The sequence below is a fragment of the Phaethon aethereus genome, assembly GCF_964289735.1.
Source record: "Phaethon aethereus genome assembly, chromosome: 4".
In the NCBI taxonomy this organism is placed as follows: Eukaryota; Metazoa; Chordata; class Aves; order Phaethontiformes; family Phaethontidae; genus Phaethon; species Phaethon aethereus.
This window is the reverse complement of record NC_138578.1, coordinates 65,158,708-65,170,807: the sequence shown is the minus strand read 5'-3', so window position 1 is coordinate 65,170,807 and position 12,100 is coordinate 65,158,708.

The following is a 12,100-nucleotide window of genomic DNA, read 5'->3' as shown; positions in this document are numbered from 1 at the left end:
TGCTGTCTCTGCTTCTTGATTATCACTGCCATGAACAACCCCAGCAACTATGGCATCAATGAGCGCGTTTTTCCGAATACGCCTCTAACGTCAGGCAGTATTTTCCCTCATATCTATTATCAGCAGATTTAAAAGTGACCAGACCATGTCTCAATCCCAATGAAGCCAATGGAGTTATGCTAGTTTTAAACAGTTGAGACTCTCATCCTAAGTGCTGAGACTATAGAATAAGTCCATCCCCAAAGCAGAATGAACCTCCTGTACAATTTTCCTGTTGTCATTCGAGGTACTGATACAAGAGTTTCACTGGATCTCCCATGGCATAAAAAGCTGCCGCATCAGTGAACCAATATTGTTTGCCAAACTTCCAGCAGTAATTTGCTCTAATCAATAATTTTCATGTAACTTATTAATTGGCACCCTTTGCCACGTTTATCTCCACGATTTGCAGTATGCAATTTAGCCTATCAACTTACCTTAAAAAGAATAGTATTTATTATCATGATGAAGAGCTTATTGACAATGAGGATTTTCCACCCAAGTCAATAAAATACAGATTACTGTTTAAAAATTAAAAGTTCAAAGCAATTGCTTAAGAAGCAAAAACTGTAATAGAAACTTATCAAAGCTAAATAAGCAATAAATAAGACAGTATAAAAACTGTCAGAGCAACTTAGCATCGCCATTCTATTTGTGCTTCATTTTATTAGCTAATCAAAGTGTCATATTATTTCTACTGGCATCTATTTACTGCCATGTAATTTTGATAAGGGCACCATCTGTATTTATAAAAGCATTATCTTAATAGCTGTCTAGCAATCTGCAAACAAAGGTGATATTTAACTTTTCTAGGGGGATCAATTTTAAACCAGGCAAAAGGACTGATATAAGTCAATATGCTCTGTTAACACACTGAGGGCCCTATTTGGATCTCCCCCTGCTATGTGCCATTATAGCAGCCTTACGGTTAAACCAAGGAAGGAGGTGAATTTGTTTGACACGCTGTGCACTCTTCTTCGCTTTATTAAGATGTACAGCCATGAATTTTGTTTAGCAGGGCTTAGAGCTGCCCGGATTTTAAATCCCCAGCAAAAAAAGGAATTGTCACAGAGAAGTCTTTTGCCACAAAGAAAGTTTAAGTGATAGCACTAATTTAGATTCTGTATGAATCAGGATTTTTCTCCTCTTTAAGGATTCCCTAGATAATTTAAGGCTGTAATTTTTTTATATACTAAGAGCAGCTTTGTTACACCTTTTGCACTGCACTGGGCCCATCTGTGAGCGAGGAGCTCCAAAAGCCACCCTAGATCAAGCCTCTCCCATCCCAGAAGTGCCGCAACCCCTCAGATGCCTACATCCTCCTGGCTCCCAACTCTTGCACTTAACGGCACAGCTGCCCAGCCTCAGCAAAGGAAGTTAAGGTAGCTTCTAAGTGGAGTCTGCACCAGGGTTTATTCCTGTGGGACAGGAGATACTTCTCCAACTCTTTCCTTCCAGAAGAAGGACCCAGACCTCAGCTCTCCCACTTCCTGGTCAAGTTTTCCCACAATACTAACACTATTGTTCTGAAGATGCAGTGCAAGGTACTTTGTGCATTGGGTGGTTTCAGAGGAATGTATGAGGCGTAGTGTGGGTCATCGTGAGTAGCTTTGATACCCTCTTCTTCTTCACCCTGACTCTTTCTGCCATCACACAGCGGCACCACCTCAGCTGCTCGGCTCCACGCAGCACCCAGGGACACCAGCTGCAGGCTCACGGCTCGGTTGGCACCTTCCTGCTACGGCATTGCCAGCGTTACCGCTCAAAACTCTCTCTGAACATCTCTTTTAAAAGACTTGGAGCTACGTGCAGCAGCAGGACTCAAACACCTCCTTTTCAAGCAGCCTCTAGAGCAGGGACTTTCTGAAATGCTTATGCAGAACAAGGCACCTAAGCCCTGAAGCCTCACACGAGATTTAGGTACAGAAGACTCCTTGGATTTTGCTCCTTAGTTCTAGCTCTAACTCTTTGGTCAATGTGATGGTGAAATAGGAACTTCCGCAGCGTTAAATCGTTTGGGATCTCAAATAAACATATTGTCTAAAAGCATAGTTAGGGGGAAAAGAGCAGGAAAATGCAGTCCATCTTCCACTGCACTACAAATACGTGTCAAATTCTGATTTTAGTACAATCATTTCTAATACATTTCAGTGTTAATTGCCATCTCCTATTTGACATAATAATTATACATAACTGAGTAACTATAAAATTGCTGCCTTATACTGCAAATTAGTAATTACAGTACTAAACATTAACAACATGCCATATATAAAATAGTGATTTGTATACTGAAATGAATTAGAAATAATTGCAATGTGTGATAATTAAAATTATGCAAACATTAGCTATCTAATTGTTAGGTAGAATTTTTTTTTTTCATTTAGATTCTCCCTTTAGAGGTCAGGAGATCATTATCTGAAAAAATCTTTAAATGTGTAACTCAAAGGCTTTTTTTAAAATCCAAGAGGGAATGAAGACAAGGAAGGTGTCCTCATTGAGCCCAAATGGGAATTTGGGGCAACGCCCCTCTACATGGATATAGAAGCAGGGCTATGAAGAGAAAACCTTTAAGAAGATTTCCACAAACAAAGAGGAATCCTCCCCTTGCCTAATCTGCAGGATGGGCCATTACCCTTATAGCTCAGAAGTTTGTAACCAGAATTAGTCATGATCAGTAACCACAGCAACCTCAAAGACACCTTCTTGCCACTGTGACCTCTTACGACTTTTGTGGAGTAAACTACTTGGAAGGGGCTCTGCAATGTCCACCTCAGGCTGCAGCTGGCTTCTTGTGGGCCTGTCATCCTTTTCCTGTGGCAGGACTTGGATGAACAATGATGGGTGTCCACCTCAGACCCTTCCTCTCTTCCCAGGTTCTGTACCTCTTTTTCTCTTGATCTATGGTATGTGTCACTTGCTAAGGAAAGACATCTTTCTCTCTGTTGATCACTATGACATTTCCAAATTCAGATGTCTAACTTCAGATACAGAGCTTTGAAAATTCTTATCTTAGATTTCAATTTAGATATAGGTTTGGTAAAATGTTGACAAGCGAGAACTGGAAGGGAATATATAAAGGTTGGACCAAAGTTTAAAATTAACACCTAGCACAACCTTCAAATGATGACATTCATGTCCAATACTAATGGGTACTGAAGTCTGTAATTCCTATCAGCTACATTGGGAGTTATAAGGACCATTTAGATTCAAGCTTCCTCAGAAGTAAAATAGGAGGAACTTCTGTCCTGACAAAATTTCCAGCTACTTGCAACTCCTTCCTCCACAATTTTGTATCCTGTATCTTTGTCCTCGTCTTCTCCAATGCTTATCTTCCTCCTAGCTTCATTTTTGCGGTGCTGTAGAAGGCCTAATGGAGAGGAGGGGTTTGAGACATGAAAGTTGCTGTAGCGTGTAAGCAAGGAACCAATTAGGTTGCTAAAATGATGTGATAACCCTGCATTTATCTGCTAAAGAACATCTTCAAAATTAGTGTAAGACTGGAGCACTAATCAGAAAACAGTCCAGATACATTATCAGCAACAGTGCAGTGAGAGGGGACAGCCCCTTTATGAAATTGTTTTCTTTGACAAAGGGAGTTTCTTAGTGCTGTAAATCTAACTCACATGAGTGATCATATAGCCACGGGTACAACATCTATTATTAACTAACTAAAAAGTATGCACCAAATCAATTAAAAACAATCTTTAAAAGAAGGTACATCATTTAATTGTACCTAGGTACAGCTCTGTTCTAATTTATCTTCTGGCCACTTTCAAGGGATTTTACTTAGGTGTTTAATCTAACATTCATTGCAAAGGGTAATTCTCATGAAATTGCTATGGCATCTCCTGTATCACTTAATGCAAATGCTTCAGTGCCTCGGCAATGGAGAGGAGCTTTTTCAATAAAGACACCCATCAAAGTGCAGCATGAAGTGCTCTCTTTGTTCAAGTTGTTTTAAAAGCAGCAAAATGTTTCACAGTAACAAGACATTCAGGCTCTAACACCAGCTACATTTAGATGACAAATCACATTCCAAATAGCGGATGTACATCGCATGTCCATGATACGACGAGGAATATGGGCTCCAGACATGTTTTGCATATAAAAGCACGCATGGACTCATGAACCGGCAGAGAAGCACTAGATAGGAGCATGTCTGCATTATCAACTGATGTGCAGCATTAGGATATGCCTCTGACTTTTTTTTTTAATTATTCTTGGCTCCTAAATTCAGGTTTAGATACTTAAATAAACAGCCCAGTCATCCAAGAACACATAGGGGCAGTGCCCATTAACCTTACTATTTGTGTATGCTTATAGAGTGAATTTTAGCAGGTACCAAAGCAAAGAAGGACCACATCTACTGCCTGTCAGCAGGAGCTAAGTTTTTCCATTCATCTAGAAAATCATGGTGGTCAGCCAATGAGAGGGGAACTGCTTCCTGGTGAAGGAAGATCAAACCCAGAAGGCAAAGTACAAGCTGCGGGAAGAGTCCCTCAGCCTGTGGTACCTGTAAGAGCCCACAACATAAGGCATCCATATTTCTGAGCAGTGAGTAGACAAAACTTGAAGGACCTGTACAGAAGGACCTTGAGCCTGAGCCTTCTCTTATTCCTACTATAAAAGTCCCAGAGTCCTTTCACACCACAATTACTCACAATTCAGACCGATTTTGTTGTTTGGCACCTCATGGACAGTTTGGGAGTGCAGGAAGCTGGGCCTTATAGCTCCCAAGGCTATGGGAGGTATATGCACAACTACAGCTCGGGACAAAAAAAGTATGTGTAGCTCCACTACCATCTCCTTTTCCTGGGGAAGACCACAATATTTTGCAGGAAACAAAAATTTGGCTATTATTATCTGCTGTTCAAATCGGCGAAGTGGAGAGGTTTCCTGAATAACGTCCCACTCTGTGCAGACTTCCACTGAGGGCTGTTGCAGAGCGGGCATTGGGAAGAGGCAAAAGAGAGGGGGAGAGGGGGCACAAAATCCACCTTCACCTCTGGGTACTGAATCGCCTCATCACAGCCCTAATGGAAGACTCTGAAATAAGCACCTCAGTGACAGGCAGCAGAGGGGGTTTCAAGGCAATCTTGCTGATACCTGCACATACATTTTCTCCATCTGCCAATTTTCTCTGGAGAAGGAGATAATCTGTTCTCTTACTCCGGTACACCTCATTATTAAAAGCAACCAGGGTGGTTTTTGTTTGGTTTGATTTTAATTAAGACCCCTACCAATACTGCTGTCCATCATCTCAGAAAATGGCTCAGGAGGACATCTACTTCCTTTCACAGTTATTTTTCACCTTTACTCTTGTGCTGAATATATAAAACATCACAGTGGGTATGGATTCCCATATTTACAGAACACCTATGTAAGCAGCTATAAATCTCTTTACTTAGAAGCTCTCTCTTCAGGCTACCATTACCATCCATCTGACTAATAAATGTACTTATAAATGTGCATGTTTTCACATCTCTCTCATGAACACAGTGTCACTGTGCTTGCTAATCATGACGCAATTATTCAAGACTGGCCCTATAAGTCTGTGCTTTCTTCCTTGACGCAAGAGAGCTCTGTACCTGTTAGCCAGCCTGGGTTTTCTCATATAAAAATGCTCTTAATTTTTTTTCATTCTCCTGACATGAAATGAAATGCTTATGTTACACGGAAGGTTGGAATACATTACTCTCGTTTGTTAAAAAATAAAATCCATGCACAATTTCATGATCTGAATATCACCCTACTAGGAAAAAGACATTTATGGTCATGTTTGCATAGTCCAAACGCCAACACATCAGTAATTTGAAATCATTACCAATTTTTAGTTTGTACAATGAAGTAAGTAAAAACGTTAATTTAAATATCTTTCCACACAGCAAAACTCTACTGACATCAGCATATTACCAAACCCAATTTTCTTACATCAACTCACATCTTCCCCTAATTCTGTAGCATAGCTCTTGGGAGTTGCTACAAGGTCTGTGTAAACTGAAAATCTAAATAACATTATGATGCCTGTTACAGAACTAATTTATAATCTAATACCCTAGTTGAATGTAATATCCTACTTATTTATTCAAGCAAAATATCTGGAAAAGATATGTCACATCATAATGCAGTTGTTATGAAAATGGGAAAAGAGGAACTTTAAGTGTGCATAATAATAATCAGTAGGGACAGGTACAAGCAAGAACTGTTGTCTGCCTATCACACGAACGAAAGCTACAGTGCCTTAGTAATTGGAATGTTTGTTTCAGAATTCAATTATTGAAAAATCTAGTATTTTACATCAGATCTGCAAGCTGAAAATGTTCCTTCCATTAATGCCATTAGCTCCACAGTACAGCAGCATATAACTGGTGGAGAAACTCCTACCTCCTCATCAGCCACCTTTAACAACTCCTTTTTTTAAATGGATTGAAGAATTGAGCTTTTTAGCAGTATTTGTGAACATATGCTTTCAATGTAAACACAGCCATACATGCATAACTTTCAAGTTAATGAAAATAGACTATGTCAGTGAATATCAAATTTACCTCTTAATTTGCCTTTTCTAAGCCCTTCCAAGTGAATACATCTCTCAAACATAGTTTTGTAAAAATATTTAAGATCACAGCAGGAGAGAAAAAACAAATAGGCTAAAATCATTCACAAAACATTTTGCTATTGAAGTGTCACTGCTGGATAAGCCCTGTTAGCTATTCTGGCAGAAACAGCATTTTATAAAAACTTAGTAGACCTGAATAGCATTTATATGGCAGAGCTGAATGCCCAGAAAAAGGACAGCATCTGTTTTTAGCCAACTTAATACCCACCATGGAGGCCTGCATAAATCATGTTACAGTAAATGCATAACCTTACTGCTTGACTTGAGTTGTGCTGCAGTCTAAGCTTTCAGCCTCCACATGGCATTCAGCAGACCAGAGTCAGCCACTGACCATCACGCTCTGGCAACTGCCAGAGGTCACATCAATAGCATCAATGGCACACACCACAAAAACAAATACATATATATATATACACACACACACATATATATATATATATATGTATAAAAAACTATATATTGTTCCACCCCTGTTGAATATTCAAATTCCTTCACTTAGACACATAACTCATTCTGGGTGAAAAGTTGTACTGAGGTGGCTGTTAAAATGTCATTACCTTATTCAACCAATTTGTTTCGGTGTGTACTTAGGTGCACCCAGCTACAGAGTGGGTGAAAGTGCCCTGTTTGGAAGTCCAGGCCACAAAGGCAGAAGCTGGTCAACTCTGCTCTCCTTGAGGACATCATGTTGTTTGAGGGCACAGGATATGTCTGGTTGAGTTTAACAATCGCACCTCGCATGCAATAGTATTTACTCATGGTAAAAACTCTCAAAGGAAGAGGAAAGGCTGCTGTCTGAGACAAGTTACAGAGTGAAAATTAGATACTCCTCCTCCATCTTCTCCAAAAACCTGCAGTTCCTTATACAGAAACATACACTCTGTTGAACAGCTGATTAGAGACACTGCCTCTTACTCCCTATGAATATGTCCCTAAGGTCTCTCTTAAAAACTAGTTTATCATTATCTTCCTTCAGAAGGTCAACAGCTTATCAAGTATTTGCCCTCCTATGATGCTCCCTCACATTCTCCCCCAGCCCCTAAAGGCCACAGGCTGCTGCCTCCCTGAAGCCACGTTACCAGCCCCATGGCAGGAGGAACTCGCCCCTGCCACTCCTGTGCTTGCATACCCTGTGGCAGGTTTTGTGCTAGCCAAGATAAGAAACAGGAGGCCAAAAAGCCTGGTCTCCAGGATCATGGCAATCACGCAACAGAGGCATCGGCAAGGGTGCAAAGAAGCACAAGAAGCTCCAGTTACCCTGGAGAAGGACTCTTCCTCTGAAAGAGTTGGACTCTGCCAGCTTCATCCTCTTCCCCCATCTCCTGTACTGCTTTAGAGACAGCAAGGCAGAAAATAAAAGTTTGTCTAAATACAACCAGGAAAGCAGCAGAGCACTGATAAGGTAGGGCTTTGCACTCCCACTATCCCTCAGGGATGTAACGTTGCAACAGGAGCCATTCCAAGTGGACTACCCAAAACTGATTTGAGACATCTCACTATTCTGTCTGCTTTATTCACTCAAAAATATATATTTGAGGGGAAAAAAATCATAATATGAGATTAACTTCCCCTATACTTACTGAAAAACAACTTTATGCATGGACTCCATTTAAGTCCAGTTAGCCATATCAGACTCAATGTAAAATCTTTTTACGTGAACACTATAAAAATAACCCTCACATTGTTAAGCTACTAGACATACCAGGAAAGTGCCAAAGCACATATGGGGAAATGGGGGTAAAGGTGGAGGGGGGGGGGAGGGGCGCTTCCTTTGTTTTGGGGTTTTTTTACCATCTTTCTGCTGTTTGCATTTCTTAAGACTGCCAGAGCAGAAGCAGTCCCCAGCACATTAAATAAGCTATATGGGGAATCCCCATAAGCTGCCTTTAGGCAACTGTAGCTTCTGTTTTATCACCACAGGTACAGCACAGGAGGGACTCATAAAATGGAACATCCCCAGCTCTTGGTTCTTCAGGCAGGCAATAAACTTCCCCCGGCCGCGCACGGCATGATGGCTCCTCTTCTTTCTTTCAACAAAAGGCTAAAACCTGTCTGCATTTTTCTCCACTGATCCTTCACTAGGGGAAATTATTTTGGACAGCAGCATGGCCAGCTGCTCTTAATTATAAATCAGGTCTCCAGCATATGTGCACAGTACATAGGGCCACTCTAACAGTCGGAAAGATGAAGCTGTACACACGAGCCAGCCCTCCAAGGAGCAAATGGCAGCATACAAGTTGAAGGTGTGCAGTTCTGCACCCACAAAGCCAGCCCTCGACGAGCTCAGCGCCTGCGTCCTCCACAGCCCTTCTGCATAGGAAACGCTCCCCAATTTAGAGCTGCTGGAAGAGAGTGGTGCTTGAAACCTTCACTGCTTTACCATCTCCTTGCCAGCTTTTTCTCATTTGCTTTTAAGATGTTCATTAGTAGCCAGATTTGCTAGGGTTTTTCTTTTAAGTAAAAACAAACAGGCGAATATGGCTCAAGGGCCCAATGCATCCCATGAAGTGCTACACTACGGCCTGAGGCCACTCTCTCCTACTCTCATCTCTTTCAAATATTTAAAGATTTCAGAAAGGCAGGGACCTCAGGAGAACATCTTGCCCGATCCCTTGCACCAATGTACCAATCGCAGCGTTATTTCAACAGAGAAATAGCCAGTAAGAACAGAGTCCAGGTTTTTGATCAATGAGTGCCTCAAGCACTTACACTCATGGCTCAGACTCCAATCAATCAGACTGATTTACAGTAAGTGGTGCTGAGGGCCAAGAAACTCCCGCCAAAGCTAACAGATTGTCTCAAAATCCTATCACATCTTTAGATTTTTAGATGTGGCCTTACGAAAGAATTCAGTCAATGACTTTGAGTTCACAGCTCAAATCACTCACTTCTACTGGCTACATGAATATTTTCACTTCTTTTACTTTCCTCCTCCCCCAATGGCTGATACATTAAAAAGTTCCTATCATTTTTAAACGAAAGATTCATGATCCTATCTACTGTACTCTGGTACACCTGCATCTAAGTTCCAAATATTAGCGGGTATGCTTATTACTACTTTTTATTTCTCAGGGGTTTTATTTCTCCTTTTGCCTTAGAAGCAGACATGAATGCAAACTTGAGGCATGCTCCTTTTTGTTAGCAACTTGGCCACACAATCCCTACAGTCAAAGGTTAAGCATCCATTTAGATGAGAAGCAAAATAGTGAAGGAGACTGCAGCAAAGAAGAGAGAGTAAGACAGAGGAAGAAAGCTAACCAAAGGGAAAAAGGCATTGAAGAACAACACAAAACGAAGAAAGGATGCGATATTCTAAATATGTAATAAGCATTCACAGCTAAATGGCAAGCAGAAAGCACTGGCTAGTACAGCTGAGGTTCTAGCTTGGTAACTAGCGTGTTCACTCCATATGTCCAGTAAGCACCAATCTAAGCCACCTGTTTCTTGTGTCTGTGGTAAAGGGAGCCAAAACCTACCTGATTTCTCACACCTGCTCTCAACTCCCTCCCCTCCCCAAATGCCAAACGCTTCCAAAGAAAATAAAGGACGACTCCTTGGTGGACACAAACCTCTGGAGTGTTTGTGTGTTTCTGCTTGTGTCTTAGGAGGGAAGAGTTCATTCCCCTATATTTTGTAACGTGCCAGAGATCTATATGACATCTTCTAATAACTACAGGGCAGATTTTCCAAGTCAGGCATGTGCAATTGGGCAAGCTTAACTTATGCATGCAAATACCAGATGTGCATGCACAGATATGTGACCTGCACGCACACACACACAGAGATAATTAGTAGCTCACAACTCTGATGATGCTGGGGCACAGGTTTATCTTCAGCTGGTTCAAAGCAGTTAGCCAAAGTAAAAATGACCCAATCTTTCAAAACAGGTAGGAGTAATGTATGGTAAGGAGAAGATTTTAATCAATCTATATCCATCTGTTGTATTAACAGCACTACCATTTATACGACGTCCTACCTAAAAACAGTCTCAAGAATGATTATTTTTAGTATTTGAAAATTAGATCCTGACAGAGGGCAATTTAAGCAGCGCATTGAGTGTTTTATGAACATGCAGTGACAAGTAAGATTGCTGTACACGGGCAAATATGAAAAGTGAAATGAAAGAGCAAGGAAATAACAGAACTGAGAGGCACTGTCGTACAAGGGGTGGACAGATCCTTACATCTTTCGTCCTGTGATGGTTTGGCTGCCATTGCCTGATCTCACCAGAAACTGAGGGAAGCAAATCATGAAAAAAAAATGAAAGGACCCTCAAAGCTGCTGAGAAAGGAATAACAGATTTGGGCTCTGACCTGACAGAGTCATGGAGCCAAGGTCCTTTTGAAAATCCTTATTTAGAAATCTAAAGATGTGACCTGATTTCAAAACATACTGAGCACCCAGAAGATCCCACTGACTTCAGTATAAGTACCTGCAAGAATACAGCATATCCTCTCAAGTGCTAATAATTTCATGAAGCATGTGTGTCACCTACGAGATCAATGGGATGGGGAGGTGCTAAGTATCTCACAAGATCAAGTCCATCTGGCTAGGAAATAAGCCAAATGCTACATCATTTACCTTTTCTTTCTCAGTGTGAGTTCAGAATAAAGCCAAAATTACAAGTTCTGCTCAATGCATGGTACCAACTTGTGAAGCCTTAATGACACCTAGTATATGAGCAATCAATACATTTACACACACAGAATGCGTCCTTTAAACTCTTTGCAGTAAGCTTAATTTATGTGCTCTCACTGTTTGAACCTTTCCCAGTGTTTCCTTCATGAATACTGTTGGCTGTCCTGAATTTCAGTTCAGCACAGCTCACGTCAAGAGTTTTGGAATAGACATACAAATGAGAAATAAGAAAGTTATTTTTTTTCTAAAGGAAAACAAATGTGGGCTCTTTTCAGAAGGAGGAATATTCTAGTCCATTTTATTCTCTTGTTTGAATTGGGTATCTATACCATTTAAAACAAATACCCTGGTATATTCATATTTACCAACGGTTGATGTTCTCAGAGGGAAGAAATCCATTGTCAGAGCACTAACAATATATTACTATCCCGAAATGCAAGTCAGTTTTGAATGCTTGAACAGCCTGATACCATCTGACCACTACACGATCAGCCTTTTATATGAAGTGGACACCTGAGCGTTACTGAACTGCCCTGTTCTATAAAAACTTTTTATTTTTGCACTACTGATTTACTTCAGAAAAGACTCCTGCTTCTGCCTTAACAAAGCTTTGTAGTGTTGGGTTTCAATTAAAAATTCTAAACAAACATACCAATTTTAAATGCTGCAAATACTTCACCAAAACAATGGACAGCATTATATTGTAGTCTGGGACACAGTTCTTCACAGTCATATATTTAACAGTGTAATATTGTACACTGCTACATGTACAGGAACACATACTCATACCCATGCAGAGGAAGTCAA